Source organism: Centruroides vittatus, unplaced genomic scaffold (genome assembly GCF_030686945.1).
Source record: "Centruroides vittatus isolate TY-2023 unplaced genomic scaffold, ASM3068694v2 contig_3283, whole genome shotgun sequence".
In the NCBI taxonomy this organism is placed as follows: Eukaryota; Metazoa; Arthropoda; class Arachnida; order Scorpiones; family Buthidae; genus Centruroides; species Centruroides vittatus.
Window position 1 is genome coordinate 32,017 of NW_027122110.1, and position 17,514 is coordinate 49,530.

Here is a 17,514-nt window from a genome sequence, read left to right on the forward strand (position 1 = left end):
GCTGATCAAAAATATCAGGGACAGAACTTATTTTAATAGAAAAACTACTAGCAGCAAACATACTTGGACAAAAAATGCAAGCAATATATCATCATATCAAAAAAACAAATGGCTTAACCAAATAAAATTCAGAATTTTGACAACTGGAAGAAAGCACCAAACACCAAAAACCATAATGTATCATCATTCTTTTAAATTCCTGGATAATATCCATATAAACAGATATTTTTCAGATGGTAAGATCAGGCTTGCAGAATGAAGAAATGACTGACATCATAATAATCTTCTCTTGAGAATTTTTAGGCATTAGTGATAATAAAAAAGTGTATTAAATATAATGGAAAATATCAACCAGGTAGCCAAAACAGTAAAGATGTTGGCCTGACAATCTAGAAGATCCAAGTTTGAGTATGGTTTAGCAATCCCAGAAATTTTTTTAAAAAGCAGTCTGTCCCAGATATGCCAAGCTTTGTCAATCACAATCCAGTTACCTCCACTGTGGATCTGGTTGAACCTATAATAGATTTGGAAATAAAAGGCCTCTCAATACAGGGTGGACCAAAAAGAATATACGTATTTCAAACTGATATATTTAGTAAACTATCGATAGTAGCGGTGTGCTGCGGGTATCGGAGGAACGAGTGCATTGTCTAGTTTGTGTCCATGTCCACCAGATGTCAGTTGTGCTTGGTTACAATGACGTATTCACAGTTGTTGTAAAATGGCTACGCCAAAGCACAAAAGCTTTTGTATTCTTGAGCTTGCGAAGTGTAATTCCGTGATTACAGTGCAAAGACGTTTCCGGTTGAGGTACCAAATTGATCCTCCGAATGGATGGAACATTCGCAGATGGTACCGTCAGTTTGTTGACACAGGTTGTGTATGTAAGGGAAAGAGTCCTGGCCGCCCTCGTGTATCTGAAGAAAATGTCGCATGGATTCAAGCTGCTTACCAACGTAGCCCTTCAAAATCAACACGTCGTGCCAGTCGGGAATTGCAGCTGCCTAAAACAACAGTTTGGCGTGTTTTGAGACGCAGGTTAGTTATGAAGCCGTACAAGTTACAGCTGTTACAGGCTCTGAATAATGATGACAAACATAAACGTGTGGAATTTACTGGCCAGATTCAGGATGTTATTGACAACGATAACAATTTCTCAGAACGGATCGTGTTCAGTGATGAAGCATGTTTTCACCTTAGTGGGAAGGTGAACAAACAGAATGTTAGAATTTGGGGCCTACAGAACCCACATGCGCCAATCGAACATTGTCAAGATTCACCTAAAGTGTATGTGTTTTGTGCTATATCCTGCTCATCTGTTTACGGCCCTTTTTTCTTTGATGGAAACACGGTTAACGGTCTGCAGTATCTTCATATGTTGCAAAACTGATTGTTTCCGAGGCTGAACAAGGACAACCTCATTTTTCAACAAGACGGGGCACCCCCTCACTGGAATCGTCAAGTTCGTCAGTTTCTGAATGAAACTCTTCCGAACCGTTGGATTGGACGTCAAGGAGCTGACGATTTAGCACTTTTCAGCTGGCCTCCACGGTCACCGGATTTGACGCCGTGTGATTTCTTCCTGTGGGGTTTCATCAAGGACACCGTCTATGTTCCTCCACTACCACAGAACCTCGATGAGTTGAAGAACTGGATCCGTACTGCCATTACATCAGTGACACTGGACATGCTTAGTCGAGTATGGCAGGAATTTGAATATCGGTGTGATATTGTTCGTGTCGCTGGTGGAGGACATATTGAACACCTGTAATCTAAACTAGAGAGTTTCATAAATATGTGTCCCAAGTTCCATAGTTGTATGTCTTACAGTTTATTAAATATATCAGTTTGAAATACGTATATTCTTTTTGGTCCACCCTGTATAATGGAGAAGATAATGAAGACAAATGTGTATAAATTTCACATCAGGATTCTACAAACACCAAATTTGTGGACATATATGTAGAGCCTTATTATCACAAATTAAAAAACAACCAAATGATAATAATAACCAAATCATATATAGATAACCTACAAAAATGGAAGAATTGTTTACATGTTTAATTGTAACTGTAATGTAAGTTACTTTATGTAGGTGAAATAGGAAGATCCTTAGGAATTTGGATTGCAGAACATATTTGGTCTATCAAATATAATTATGTAAATTCAGCTGTTGCTATATGTTGTAATAGTTTTAATTGTGTAATCAAGGGCAATTTGATTAAAATATGAAAATAACAAATAACCCAATAGATTGACAATACTACAAGCATCTGAAAATTTTAAATATATGTAATGAATTTAAAATTAATAATGACAGTAAGAAAATCTGTAAAAACCTGGCTGCCATTCTTGAACAGTAGAGGGCATCATTGATAACAATTATGGATTATTGATTCGGTGATAATTGTGGAATGTTATCAGACAAGTCATTATAATGAATACCCAGTGTTGTTTTTTGGATAATAAGTTTATGGTTATGTAAGTTGAGTAATTCCTATATTTAATCTGAATATTGGTGTAATTTTAAGTCATTTGTACAGTTTTAAATTCAATGTTGCATTGCAATGTATATTATGCTGGATCTGTATAGTAATAGATATGCTGAAATTGTAAGAAATGGTTTAATTTGGTAGATAATTTCATGAATTTTAAACTTATTAAATTTTAATTAAAATGTGTATAATTGTTTGTAGTTGGCATCATATTCATGTAATAAAAGCTGCTTATTAAACATTGAAGCGTCCTTGTGATGTTCCTAATAACAGTGTGATAAATCTCCACGTATATGTCCATGAATTTAGTATTTGAGGAATCCTAATGTGAATACAGGTTGAGACAAGAAGGTTTAAATCTATATATATATATATATATATATATATAAATGGACGTGTTTGTGCCTATATCTCACTCTTCAGCCAAAACTACACATCACACATGAATGGTGTTTGTGTGTGGTAGTAGCCCCAAGTCTCCCATCGTGCACTATGGTGGTTGCGTCTCGATAGCTATAAGGGTGTGGGAAATATGGGGGTTGAAAGTGGTTGACTACAAAAATGTATGACGCTTCAATGAGAATGTTCCAGTTTTTTCTAGAAATTTCCAGAACCTAGAGGTGAAATTTGGTACACAATTAGGGCACGGCATGAAAATGCACACTAAGAAGGGATTTTTCAAAATTCCCCCCGCAGGGGGGAGAGGGAAAGGATTAAGTCCTAACCTGAAGAATGGCTTCTACTGTACTATTTTAGATGCAATTTTTTGTTTTTAATTACGTTTAGTCTTCATTGAGTACTTAGGGGTATTAAATTGATAACATTTCAGACATTGATATAAATAGTTTTATATATTTCGATTTTTTAACCAAATGTTCGAACCGTTTTAAATTCGAATTTGTTATTGCATATTGTTTCGATTACAGAACAATTGTAAACGTTCCAGAAAATTTATCAAATTAAAAATAGTTGGTTTGATTCTCAGCAATTCTCAATGGTAGGTGTTAAATAACAATTACTATGGTTGTTGAAATATTGAATGTAAATAGGGTGTGCTTGCAAAATCCACGCGAGCGAAGTCGCGGGTAACAGCTAGTTGTATATAAATTTCTTGTTTATGAAATGAGATGTTAACTCATCTCATAAACAAATAATTTATATACAATTTAAAGCTTCATTTTTTTTCATTTTAATTATTTAATTGAAAATTTTAAAAAATTATTAAATAACTCTTTATTATTTGCTAAAATAAAACTGTACATCATTTTTTATATTTGCATTTTGCTATATTCTAGAAAATACAAATAAAATGTGCAAAATAAGTAAGATAATTGAAATAATGAAGCATAAAAAGTAATTTAACAAAGAATAAATAATAATTTTTTCCTATATGAAAATGTCTGGCATTCGAATTTTAATGTAAATTAAATTGATTAAATGTATATTTTCAAAATACCAAACTGTATTTGATAAAAATTTGCTTCTTGTCCTTGTTTTGAGATTTAATGTTATCAAACTTATGTATTATTGGCTTCTAGTCTGAGGACTTCCCCAAAGGTGTTTATATATTGGATTTAGTCCTCAGACTAGAAGCCAATATATAAGCTTGATAACATTAATATAATACTGTTTTGCCATAATGTAGAAAATTCAACAACTTCACACAATAAATTCAAAGAGAATAGTTTTGGTTTTGTAAGACAGTTTTAACAACTTATACTATTGTGAAGAAGTTATCATTTTCATATATATGGTTAATGTGTTATTGCAGAAAGATGTCTTTATATTTAATAACTCAATATGCAAGAAATTCTATCATCAACATTTCTATTGTGTAATTTAAAATTAGAAACTTGCATGCATTTATTGTGTCTATATATTATGTACAATTTTACATGTAGATATATTTAATGCATCAAAAATTCAAAATATGATATTAAAAGTTTCCATTACAGAGAATTATTTTCACAAATTGTTTTTTAAATATATTTACAATATAGTTTAATTGCCATTTCTAAAATTTTCAGACTTAAAAACATTAAGTACAGCGGAAGTCCGTTAATCTGGATCTCCAGTTTATCTCGAATAAGAAAGACACATGGAAAACCTATATAGAGAGGTTCATGTCGACATCACGAGTAACGTCATGAGCATGCTCAATAGTACATTCTTGCCTGGGTATAATGTTGTAGTTGTAAGAATACTGTTTTCCCTTGGCTCAATGCCAATTTTGAACACCTGCAACTTTATTATAGAGGAGCTGGTAACAAAAATAAATACAGTACAATATATCACAATTACTTTGGTTTCCCCACAGAGCTCTAAGCCTAATTACAAGTTGACCATGAAAAAGGTCATAAAGAGAAGTTCAACCTGACACAAATGTATGTGTACTGTACCAGCTAACAGAAAACAATGAACTGATACTGTATGTAGATGTCTTTTACTTTACACTGTTAATATTGTAAAAGCATATATAATGTGCAATAAAGAAAATAATGTACAGTACATCTAAACTGTGTTATTTATGTCGTTAACTTGTAGAATTTCAAACAAAAATTAAATTCATTAGACATACAGTTTATATCTAATCAATTATGTTTTCATAATATAATTAGAAATATATTGTCTAAAGCATTTTGATAAAAGTATATGTTCTAAGAAAATAGTTGAAAATTTATTACTTGTAATTTTATAAATATCTTTATATATTTAACGAGTTAGTAAATTATTTTAATTATAACTAAACATTTTGGTGAAAATAAAAATAATTTCTTTTTAATATAAAAGTTCAGGTTTTATTTTTGGTTCATTATTAAATTGCAAATATAATTATATAGAAATAAAAATCAACACTTTAAATTACTCCAGCAAGAACAATTTATTGAAAACAAGAACTTTTTTGACCTAGTTAATGGATCTTCATCAGTTGTCAAGCACACGAACAGCATCAAACACAAATCAAATTTAAAACTGAATAGAATGTATATATATTACATTAAAATAATAATAATAATAATAAAAGAACACAAAACAAAAGAATTTAAACTACGCTAGATTTCATAAAACAATTTCTATGTAGTGGATAATGAGTCCGTATCGTTGTAGTTAATATAACAATGTCTTCTATTAGCCTTGTAGACTTCCAGGATTTCCATTTGTTTTAATCTATTCAGATGATTGTTTGTAGGTCTAATCTTAGTACCATTCCAAATAACCTTCATGTTAGGTTTGTTAGAAAATTTATGTTTATTTATGTTAGGTTTGTTAGATTTATTCCATTATGCCAACATTTATGCTCTTTAATTCTATTAGGGAGTTCCAACATAAGTCATTTTTTGATGAATTGGTGGTCTGTACAAGTATAGAATAAACACCAGATAATTTAAGGTGTTGATTTTTATTTATATGTTCTTCTAGATGTGTAGTTTCTTCTGGGATTTCTATTTTCTACAAATAATGAACTAAATTATAGATCCACACTGGGCAATATAACAAAAATGAATATGTACAAAATTGTTAATTTTTTACTCATATTATTAACGAATTGAATGTCCATTGTACGAAATGATTATATGTTTACATTGTCTATTTATCAATATTCATGCAACTAACTTAATGTTTGTACTTAATATTTTTTTTTCTTGTACATTAACCAATTCCCCCTGTAACAAGGTCTCCTTACTATGAATAAAGATTAGTATTAGTATTAGTTTCTTCTGGGATTTATTTTACAAATATATACAAAGTCTAAAGTATTAAAAAATGTTATATTGGTAAACTAAACAAATTTTTTGTATTATAACTTGGCTAATTATTATTAAGAATACAAAGTCATTTGATTAAAAACAAGCAATTAGACCACTATCTTATACTTTTGTATTTATATAAGATAACAACCTATCTATATGTCTTTACTTCAAATTATTTTGAATAGGCTGAAAACATTTACTGATAAATTTTAAAGCGAATTTCTTACACATTACTTTGTATTCCCAATAATAATAATAATTAACCAAGTTTAAATACCAGTTTAATCCAGCAGTTATATACATAACATTAACAACAATATGTTACTCAATGTAATTTAATACCAGAAACCAATATAATTTCACTTGCTTAAAATCAATTTTAATTCATATTCAGTAATTAAAATTTCCATTAATAAATATTATATACCGGTATATATTTCAAATTTATGAATTATCAGGAAAACAATTACTGACAAGTTAATGTTTTAACATTTAAGTTTGAATGATTACATTCATAATGTCAATAACTACCTACTGATTATTGATTCTTATGCTGCTTAAGTTTTTACTTACATATTTATCCATCATACAAAATATGCAGAATAAAAAAAAAAAAAATAATAATCATCATCATCACTTCTTTATGTGAGAATTTTGTTTAAAATTGAAGAAAATTATCTGATTATTCTCTCTGTCAATAAATTTTAGCAACTTTCTTTGATAAGATAAAATTATTGAAATTCTTTTTCAACTTCGCTTAACTAGATAAAATAGAATATTCTGTTTTCATGTAATGCGAAATAATATATAAATACAATATATATGAAGTAATGAACAAACTTGTTAGATCAATTAATTATAATATTGTCAAGTATTTAATTTTAGCAAGATAAATTAAGAGAATGAGATTTTATAATTTAAAACATTTAATAAAAGAAACCCTTCTAACCTTTTTAACCTGTGTGGTTCTATTTTTAGAATCGCTTCGTTCTATTTACAGATTAGCAAAAGGGTTTCTTTTATTATTACAAGTTCCAGTGAATAGAGAGATTATATATTAAAACATTTAAAGAATTTAAACAAAAATGTTTGAAACAAGTTCTTAAATCATATATATTTTCAGTAAATACAAATTAGCAAACTAAATAATTATATATATAATTCATATAGGACAATTCAAATGTCTTTAAACAAAACACACAAAACCTTTAAGAAATATACTTGTGATGCAATGGGCACTCAAACATTTTAAAATAAAAATCAAAAATAAATTCAAATAATTTTTTTACACACAGTTTTTTAAAATTAATTCAATCAATTCTCTAAGTCACTTGTTGTCAATCTTTTTTGTCTCATACTTTTACAGTTGTGTGAAAACTACAGCATACTTTTTTATTAAATATGTAGGACCCACCAACTGATTGATTGCAATTGACCAGGCAATTGCAGAGTTACTTTTGGTTGAAGTCAAAACGTCGAAACTTTGTTCACGTAACCAACGATACTAGCTCTCAGGTAGTTGTGCCTACAAATAATTCTCCAGACTCACCCTTAGAATGTCTGTTAATTTTTTAGACAACTATATGTTCTTGCTTCTTTCTATCAAGCCTGTGTAATAATCCAAATGGCTCAATTTGCCATTTTTTAACTGACTACATCTACTCTACATTCCCGAACATGATTGTACTACATAATCAGCAATGTATCGAGATGGTCATAGACCCCAATACAAAAGTTACTTATAGGACTTCATAAATAATATAGCACTGCATAATCTGCACATAGATCTGTCACTCCTCCTCTACAATTCTAAAATATGGTTGATAACTCAACTATATTTTCTTATTTGTATTCAAAATTTTAAAATTTGCTATCTTTTTAACCCTTTCTCATGCATACCTAGAATAGCTTTCAGGCAAGTTATAGTGTATAAAATTCTTTTAACTGTTCTTTACAGATAAATTCTGTTTCATAAAATGTATAAAAATTGTATCATTTAACCATATTTTATAAAAATATAAACTCAGTAGAATATGATATGACAAATATTATATAGATTATGTTACGATAAATATTAAATTTCTTTATCCTACAAAAATTGGATAAATTTATATATATTTATTTTATCTAACAATACGATTACACTTTTAAATCGATTTATTTTCTAAAACTTTACTTTAAAAAAAATGGGAAAAATTATTAAAACTATATCTCAAAAATAAACGTTAATTTTTTTTAAAATAATAATAATAATAATAATAATAATAAAAACTTATAATAGGAAACTTTTAAATATTTAAAAAGTTCTAGTTAAATAAAAATGTCATAAAATATAAAATGCCATTACCTGAAGATTACAGTTTTATTATAAACGTAGAGGAAAAAATAATAATAAAAGGATTGTAGTGGTAATTTTTATTTGAAAGGAACAATTATTTACGTTTAAGGATGGGTAAAGTAGAAAGAAATTCCACACCTACGCCCAAACGAGTCAGTTCTTTATTACAATAATGAAAATCGACCTCGCACATGGGTGGTTGGCATTACTGGAGAAACGGGAGTAAAAACTTTTCTACACGCACGCAGCCGAACACAATAAAATATGCGAGATTGCTCTTCCTTAAATTTACTTGATTATAAAGCGTCTAGATTAAGAAATTCATATATATATATATTTATAGTAAACGTAAAATAAAGTATTATTGCTTTAAATTCCATTTCAATGAAAAATCAAAAGAAATTTAAATAAATTGGAATTTAAAACTTAAAACTGTTTAATCTTAGACAAATCTTGTACTGGTACGGAGTTTTATTTTTGCAGCTCACACTCATTGGATTTAAATCCAATTGAGAATTTTTGGTTAGACATTTCTTAGAATTTAAAACATAACAGATAATTATTAAAATGTTAGTTTATATATTTAACACTACATAAATGATTTAATCATTGAGGAAATAAGCAATTTACAAACGTAAGAAACTTGCTATATATTGCGTATAACTAACAATTTCCCCTTTTGTTTTTATCTAAGCGGAAATTCGACGGAAATAACTTTCGCACTAAAACAGAAAATCAAATCATCCTGTCAACGTAAAGGAAAGAAAAATAGGAAGAACTGATTTGATACACACACTACGACTAAATAAAGCTATTTTTATTTATAACCGAACTAATCTGAATAGCGCAGCCTACAAATTTTGGCAAAAAGCCCATTTTTTTTGTCTTTTTTGGAAAGAATTAAATATCAAAATTCTTTCCTTAAAAGAAAAATAACTAATTCCGTTTTTATTATATATTATATTAAACACAGAATACTGCAGCTAATTAATCCAGTCTACCCCTTTATAAATTAAAACCAAATCGTTTAAGACGTCTTACAAAATTTACTTCGAATCTGTTTCATAATTAATACAAACGAGCAGTTACTTTCATAAATTATTGAAAAGGTCCATAACCCGATTCATCTGTCGATAATTGCGTATATTAAAACAGAATATTAGTACATAATTCAAACTGGTTATTATTAAAGTTTTAGTTAATGTAAGTTAAATACATATATTATATATTATTAATAATTAAAATTTACTATAATGTTAATAACTATCTTATTTATAATGTACTGGATTTAACCAAGAGGACAGGTAAAATTGGCTGCCCTCCAACATTGATGCCTTTTAAATCCATTTACTAATATAGCACCATTATCGAACGGTTCCCAATAATAAAATTTGAGACCGTAGATACCATTTGGTGCAATATCGTGGCCACGCTTCTAAGATAAAAATGATGAAAAAACTTACGTAGTTTATCTAAATTTGCGAGTAAAGTACTTAAGATATATACCTGGCTTCACTATCAAAAATACGATACGGTTAATGATGACTAATTTCACAGAAAGTAGGTTACATACTGCAGATTTTTATTCTTTTTTTTTTAAATATAAAAGAAATTAATCCACCAATAAAAATGTTTCATATATATACAGATGTATTTTAAATTAGAAATAATTCTAAAAATGGCGAATTTCTTAGTGGTTCGTTTAAAAACGAAGAAAAAGTCACGTTCATATTAAACTTTCAATTACTTCATCTCTTTGGATTAGGCAGTATTACCAGTCTTATTTTTATCGAAAAGTTTTAATAACATTTCAAATACACACAACTAAATACAAAGGCTATTTTTAATGTTTAAAAGTCCAATCAGATCGGACCAAGCAATTCAATAACTATTCATATAAAACTTTTAACTGAGAAAAATTCAATTTTTTCCATTTTAACGGCATTAATGATATAATAAATCAATTTTTAAATTACTCACAGCTTTTTTTTATCACTTGAAAGTGAACTGCTTTCAAGCAATCAGCAGCACTAACTTGTTTAACGCTTATTTGACAGGTGCGTTCCAGAAATCACTGCTGAAAGCACCTGTTATCACTGAGTAATTGTCTTGTCTGCATAAATAGCTTGGTGTACTAACCACATTATCATTACACTGTATAACTTAAATTTAAATAGATATACAGTATAAAAATCTTGATATGGGAGTCTCATTCCAAATAGATTTATTAATTGATATCTTTACAATGTTCTTAGCTTTTGTTGAATATCTTAACTGAAAAAACTCTTGTTCAAAATTTTTCGTTTCCTTGCGTATTACTAAACGTATATGTGTACTGTACATATATAGAAAATACACACACACATTATATATATATAATACAAATTATATACAATATATACCCTTGTATGTTTCACAAAAAAAAAAAAGATTAGACAATCTTTAAATCCGACCCCTTTACTCCCCACTTAATAGCATCAATCCCCTAATAAACAAACCTCCCTGCAAAATTGTCGACAAAAAGCACAGGAGTTATTAAGTATTAAGCTTCAGAGGTGAACAAAATGTACCCCGCGCAGACACTAACATCCATGCAAAAACCCTCAATTTTTTGCATTTCTCGACGTTTTAGGTCCCGAGTCAAAAAAATGTAAAAACCACGGGGCAGCATCATTTTTTGATACTTTCTCTCTGTTATACACAATAGAGCCGGTAATGTAAAAAGTAAAAGCAATTATTTCGAATATTTTTCTGAATTAAATATTAAGATTTCAAAAACGAATTTTAAAACGGAAAGCGTGTTTCCCTATCTAGCAATATGTTCATCCTCCACGTTATACCGAAATTCTCTACCCAAAATTAAAATATACTGTACATCTTTCTCATTACGTTATCATTCAATTATCATTATTATTAGTTTTGTTTTTGTAGATTTTAATTTGTTCGAATAGTTTTTAAAGTATCAAATTCTGCACAATACACATCTGTTAAAAATGCATATTAACTTTAAAAATAATTACTGACATATTTAAATTAATGGATTGAAATCATCTAATTAGAATGGGGGTATTACAGTTTTATGAATTTATTAATCATATAAATAGAAGCCATCTTCGTAACCAAGCGTTTAGCAACATACATACATACAACTAACTGCATTATATGAAATTGTATTTTGAGAATTTTACGTTAAATATCGATAGTTAAATTGAAAGTAATTACATTGATATTTATTATCTCATCAAAAAATGTTTTGTACCTCAGAGTATAAAATCATAATAATAGAATTGTGTCATTCTTTTATAAATGTCTTTAAAGTGATAAATTAATGTCGATAAATTTTATACATGAACTAAACTTTAACTATTTATGTAAGCTATTTTTATATTAGATACTACATCAGATAGCGTATTCTTAGATTGTAACCATAGATTAGATACTAATGCTGTGATACATATTGCACGATACAACTTGCCTCTTTGTGATCACATGCAACGAAACAGATAATCCATGTACTGTACATATGCAAATAATGAGAATTTTTATTAAAATGTGTGTGTAATCGTTCTTCCTCTCGTTCATTTACTGATTCATGCGAATAAAAGATCGAAAAACTTCACTATCTATAATTTGAATTTCCAATAACCTAGCTGAAACTAAGAGTTTTTACAAGCCAATACAAAATAAGATTACTTTTTATTTTTTTACCAAATATTCGAACACATTAAAGTTAGCATATAAAATTTGTGTAAAAAACTCAGACACATTTTTAAGAACACCTTTGGCCCCATTAAGTAGGTTTGATGTTTCAAAATACAGTACAGTGTTATTTCGTTCTTTTCTTTTTTCTGAATTAAGAGATTTAGAATCGTTTATTTAGAGTGTAAATAGGAAATTTCCTTTTTTGCTACTGCTATTTTTTTATCAAATCACTAACATACAAACTCTGCACGACAATTATGTTAACTGATATTATGTTATTTAGTGTTTAATGTATTTTTTAATACCAAAAATTATGAACAGAAGTTTTTGGGTTTTATTAAGATTTTTAAATATTTTATTAAAAAAAATAATAATTAAAATAATGTGACTATTAACTTAACAAAAATAAAATATAAAGAGTAAGTTTTACAATAGTAACTATTATATACATCTCTTACTATAACAAATAAAATATGTTTTTATTAAAATAATATAATTGTTTTAACAAATACAGTGGTGCTTTGTACTGTACTTCGAATTTAATTCATTCCAGGAGGTCGTTCGAAGTCTAAATCAATTTTTCACATTAGATATAACAAAGTGAATAAACCATTCCCAGACCCTGGAACAATACCCATTTCGATAAACCTAAAACAGCAAATACACATAGTTTAAGGAAAAAGTAACACAATTTAATGTTTTAGTAATAAATTAAAACACGAAAGTAATAAATAAAATACGTAATAAAACGAAAGTTGCATTTATTAGTTACACGCTGTGGACTTCGGCATTTTCATAGATGAGTGATTAACTTATAACAGTTGTGAAATTTAACATATCATAGATAATGTAAGATTTAATTCTTTGTTTAAAATCTTACTTTAAACAATTTACTTCGCATCTTGTTTGAATAAAATCAAACTGTAATGTCTTCAGATAAAAGCATATCAGGCATATTATGTTTCACGAGTTTCAGAAAGAATGTAATGCTGTAAAAAATTTAAAATGTTCGTAATGTGTACACTGTACGGGAAAGAACATCTAACATTAACTCCAAAATACAGTGTATTTTAATTTCTAATGATCTAAGTCAAATAAATAAAGATAAAATTTAAGTATCAAAGCATTAATAAAATAATAAATAACATTCTTTTGGATAAAACAGTGCCTATTTGTATGTCCAGAGATGAACAAATATTAGTTTTGCCAGGCGCCAGTAATGATTTATTTATGATAATAGGTATAAACCAGGTTAAACATTTTAGTCAATTCTGAACAACAAAATCAAGAATCTGTTCAAACTATATTATATTAAAACTATTATTAACCAAAATTTTATCTAGAGTTTTAATATAGAAACTGAAAAACTATATGTTGAAGTACAAGTAACAATAGATATTCACGTAATGTATCAAAATTTCATTTCTATCAAGGAAGAAGAAAGAATAAAAAGCATTAAGAACTATTAGAATGTTTTATTACATGATTGAGATAAAAATGTCTATTTAAACTTTATACAAATTTACTCAAAATAGCAATATTTTTTTAGATTAAAAATAAATGTTAACATACATACACAAATTCTGTTGATTTATTAATATATCCTTCTTTTTCGAAATATTTTGAGAATTTCTTTTTTCAATAAAAACCTAACTTCTTAGGAATTTCATTGAACCAAAAATATAAAAAATTATACAGAGAAAAACTAGGATTAAATAATGGGTGATTAGAACTATTTATTTAAATTTTTCTATTACATTTATTGCAAGTTTTGACATATATGTTGAAAAATTACTCCTTCAGTAACCTTTTCTTATTTTCGTTATTAATAGTTTTCTTAATGTAAGACAATATTTTTGTGCTAAAATAATCTCTCCATTTTCTAGGATAATGTCCTTTCATAATCAAAAAATGACATAAGCATCATTTTTCTTTCAATAAAAATCTGTTAATATTTTTCTTTACTGGTGAGCTCTTATGCTACCATTAAGATATATGCTGAGTTTTAATATCAAGTAAAAATTAAAAAACTATCCTCCTATTTTGAGGTTGTAAAAATTGGCTCATTCTAGATTTGTTTGATGATAATTTACGAGTACTGTAAAAAAAACATTTTTATTTTAGATATTCTTTAATAATTAAATCATTTCAATTGATCTGTAATTTATTTTTACATTTACAAATATGGAATATTTGTAACTGAATAAAAAGATGAATAATTTGCCTAGTGTTTGAAAATTGTCACTACATTGTGTCTGTGTAAGCAAAGAAATAAAAAACCCGGTTTCATCAGAATAAAAATATGGAATAATTTCTCATATGAGTGGTCATATTTTCTGAATGGAATGACCATTTATGATGCAGATTGATTAGTCTGGATATGCGTTGTCAAGACTCCTCCTTCTCTAGAAAAGTTTTCCTTAAATCGAATTCTTGAAATGCATGTATTATAAATATTATGCATTTTTCAACAAATTTCTGCAGACTGATAAGCTGCTGATGTCAAAATATTTATAACATTTTTGTACTTATTTGGAAATAGTAATTAAAAAAGTGACACAAAGAATACTACAGCAAAATCAAACATAGCAAGCTACAGTACGTACATCTGGAATATGTCTCAGAACAAAATAATTAATAGGTGCTACTAATTTTGCTATGGAAAAGGATGATTGGTTTTTATTTAATCATATAAATAAATTAAAAAGGGGGAAAAACAAACTAATTTGCTATAGTACGTCAAAAAGTTGACTAAAAACATTACATTATATATATACATGAATCTATCAATGATATAATCATTCAAAATATTAGAATTGTAAATTGCATTTTATCAATGTAATAGTCTCTGAAAATGTGGAAGGTAGTTGAAAATCTTCACAAGATATTAACAATGTAGATTATATAGTTGATCTAAAATTTTTCCAAATCATCTGTAGATGATAAAATATGCTGTATAACTCCATGATTACAAAAGCAACAATTATTCTATTGACCAAATTAGAGGATTCAAACAATATCAATGATAGTTAATAGACTAAAACCCAATCAACTTTTAGAAAGATGGGTTGCTCAATCTGTCACATTTGTGAAAACACTTTTAGAAAATTTTTAAAAACAATTGAAACATATTTCTTAACAGAACAAAGCATAATGGAATAATTATTTTGTTATAATCAAATTTTTAGTGAACACTTGCAAGAGGATCAGCATTTATGTAATTGATGTTCACATAACAAAATCATAAATCATCAATGACTTTTATCTTGTCTTTATCTTGAAGACCTTATATAGCAGAGCTTTTTAAACTTTTTCCATTCATGACCATCTTTTTCCAGAAGAAATTTTACCTGATCCCGGGTATATAGGTATACAAAATATGTTGGTTGGATTTGGGATTACAGTACAAAGGCCTCAGTATTCCAAAAATTATCAGGTCTATACGTTTAGGTGTATAAAATGGGTATATAAATGAAATCAATTACTGATAAATAAATCCTAAAACAATTTAGTCCAAAATAGTTCTTTGATATACATATTATATTACCATTTATTAAAGATGAAAACAAATTTGCAAACAAATGAAATGGATATGTTTGTTTATTTTTGCATAAAGAATTAAATCTTGGCTGAATATTTGATACTGCAAGATGCAGGACATCTTCAATGTTTTTCAGAGTTGACTGACATTTTGATTTTATAATTTTCAATGTTGAAAATGTTGCTTTGCATAAACACATAGTACAAAATTTTATTGTCAATTTTCTCATGACTTCCCACATTCAGTTAGATGATCTCAAAGGGGGTTGCAACCCACAGTTTAATTTCTATATAATTAACAGGGCTTCTTAATTTTTATTAATGAAATCTTAATATTAAAAATTAGAAATACAAAAGGATAACTTACAGAAAAATGTGTATCATTTACATAACAACAGAAAGCTTTCAAAATATATTGAAACTAGGAACTAATTAGAAGTAATCATGTTCGGTCTGATCATCTAAATAAAACTCCATTTAGATAGCCTACTTAATTCACAAATAGTTGATGTAAAGGTCTGTTTTAGAACTAATATATAATTTATGTCTTATACAACCACAGTTATTTTCTAGGGTATCCAACTGTACAACTGTCATATAGCCCTCTGTTCATTACATAATGCTTTAAGTCAGTGTTTCTCAAACTTTTTGGTCCGCAACCCCCATTTTGCACTTAAAAATTTCAAAGGACCCCCTGAAAAATGCCCTGGAGGCAGGATTAATTTAAATTTAGAAGGAGTTAATTTTTTTTTGTTTAACTGCATTGAAACACTCATAATTTTAATAGCAGATTTATTTTTAGTATTATTAAAAATTAATACCTTATCTTTGGTACATATTTAAACAAAATATTCTATGTACTGTACATGTTTCAACATTAGTAAACTGAATTAGTTAAGTTAAACATTTTAAATTTAATGTGATGGGTGAGGCTGCTTATTTTGGCACAATAAATTAAGCCTGGGTTTAATATCAGTCAGTGCAGGTCTCACAGCAATTTCTATGTTGCTAAGACGAGAGCGCTGCTTTGTTTTGATGTTGGTCATTACCGAAAATGCCATTTCGCATAAATAAGTAGTTGCAAATAGTAAGAGAACTACCATTGCTAATTCAGCGAGTAGTGGATACTCTGTTTTCACACTAAGTCAAAAAGAATTCAATGTTTGCTTCCTAAACTCTGTTCTGAACGTTGTTCTATCATAGTTCAGGCGGGGAGTGGAAGCTCGGGAGATTCCTGAATAGCACACAAATTTTTGAATGTTATATTCGGTCTCATATTAAAATATTCATATTATTTTAATATTTATATGTGCAATTTATTTAAGTAAAGATTATTTTATACATTTTTTATTTTTACTATTTCTAAACATGAATCCATAGTAAATTTATAAAATATTTGAAAAAGAATTGATCTGTCATCAATTTTTCTGCAACCCCCCAAATATTTTTCACGACCCCCTTGGGGATCGCGACCCCCACTTTGAGAATCACTGCTTTAAGTCATTCTTATTTAATTCATAAACATAATTTGTGAATAAGGAACATTTTATTCTTCACAAATAATAGACATAAGAATAAGATCCAGAATAAAAATAAAATTTATAATTTAAAATAAAAACAACATAACAAAATGTTACTAATACATAGGCAATATTTATTTAATATTATTTACTATAACAAAAATATC

At 27.9% G+C, this 17,514-nt stretch overlaps 1 protein-coding gene across 3 annotated transcripts in view; it reads right to left on the reverse strand.

Annotated features, from left to right (window-relative positions):
* The window catches only part of LOC136973708 (CYFIP-related Rac1 interactor B-like), a 64,893-nt gene that overhangs the window by 22,291 nt on the left and 25,088 nt on the right, over positions 1 to 17,514 (reverse strand). The window contains exon 1 of one of the 3 annotated variants that reach the window (XM_067268450.1): positions 10,049 to 10,125. The exons of the other annotated variants lie outside the window; for them this stretch is intronic. The gene's annotated coding sequence lies outside the window, so the exon portion shown is untranslated. Of the gene's footprint in view, positions 1 to 10,048; positions 10,126 to 17,514 lie in introns of those variants that run through there. 3 annotated transcript variants of the gene reach the window in all.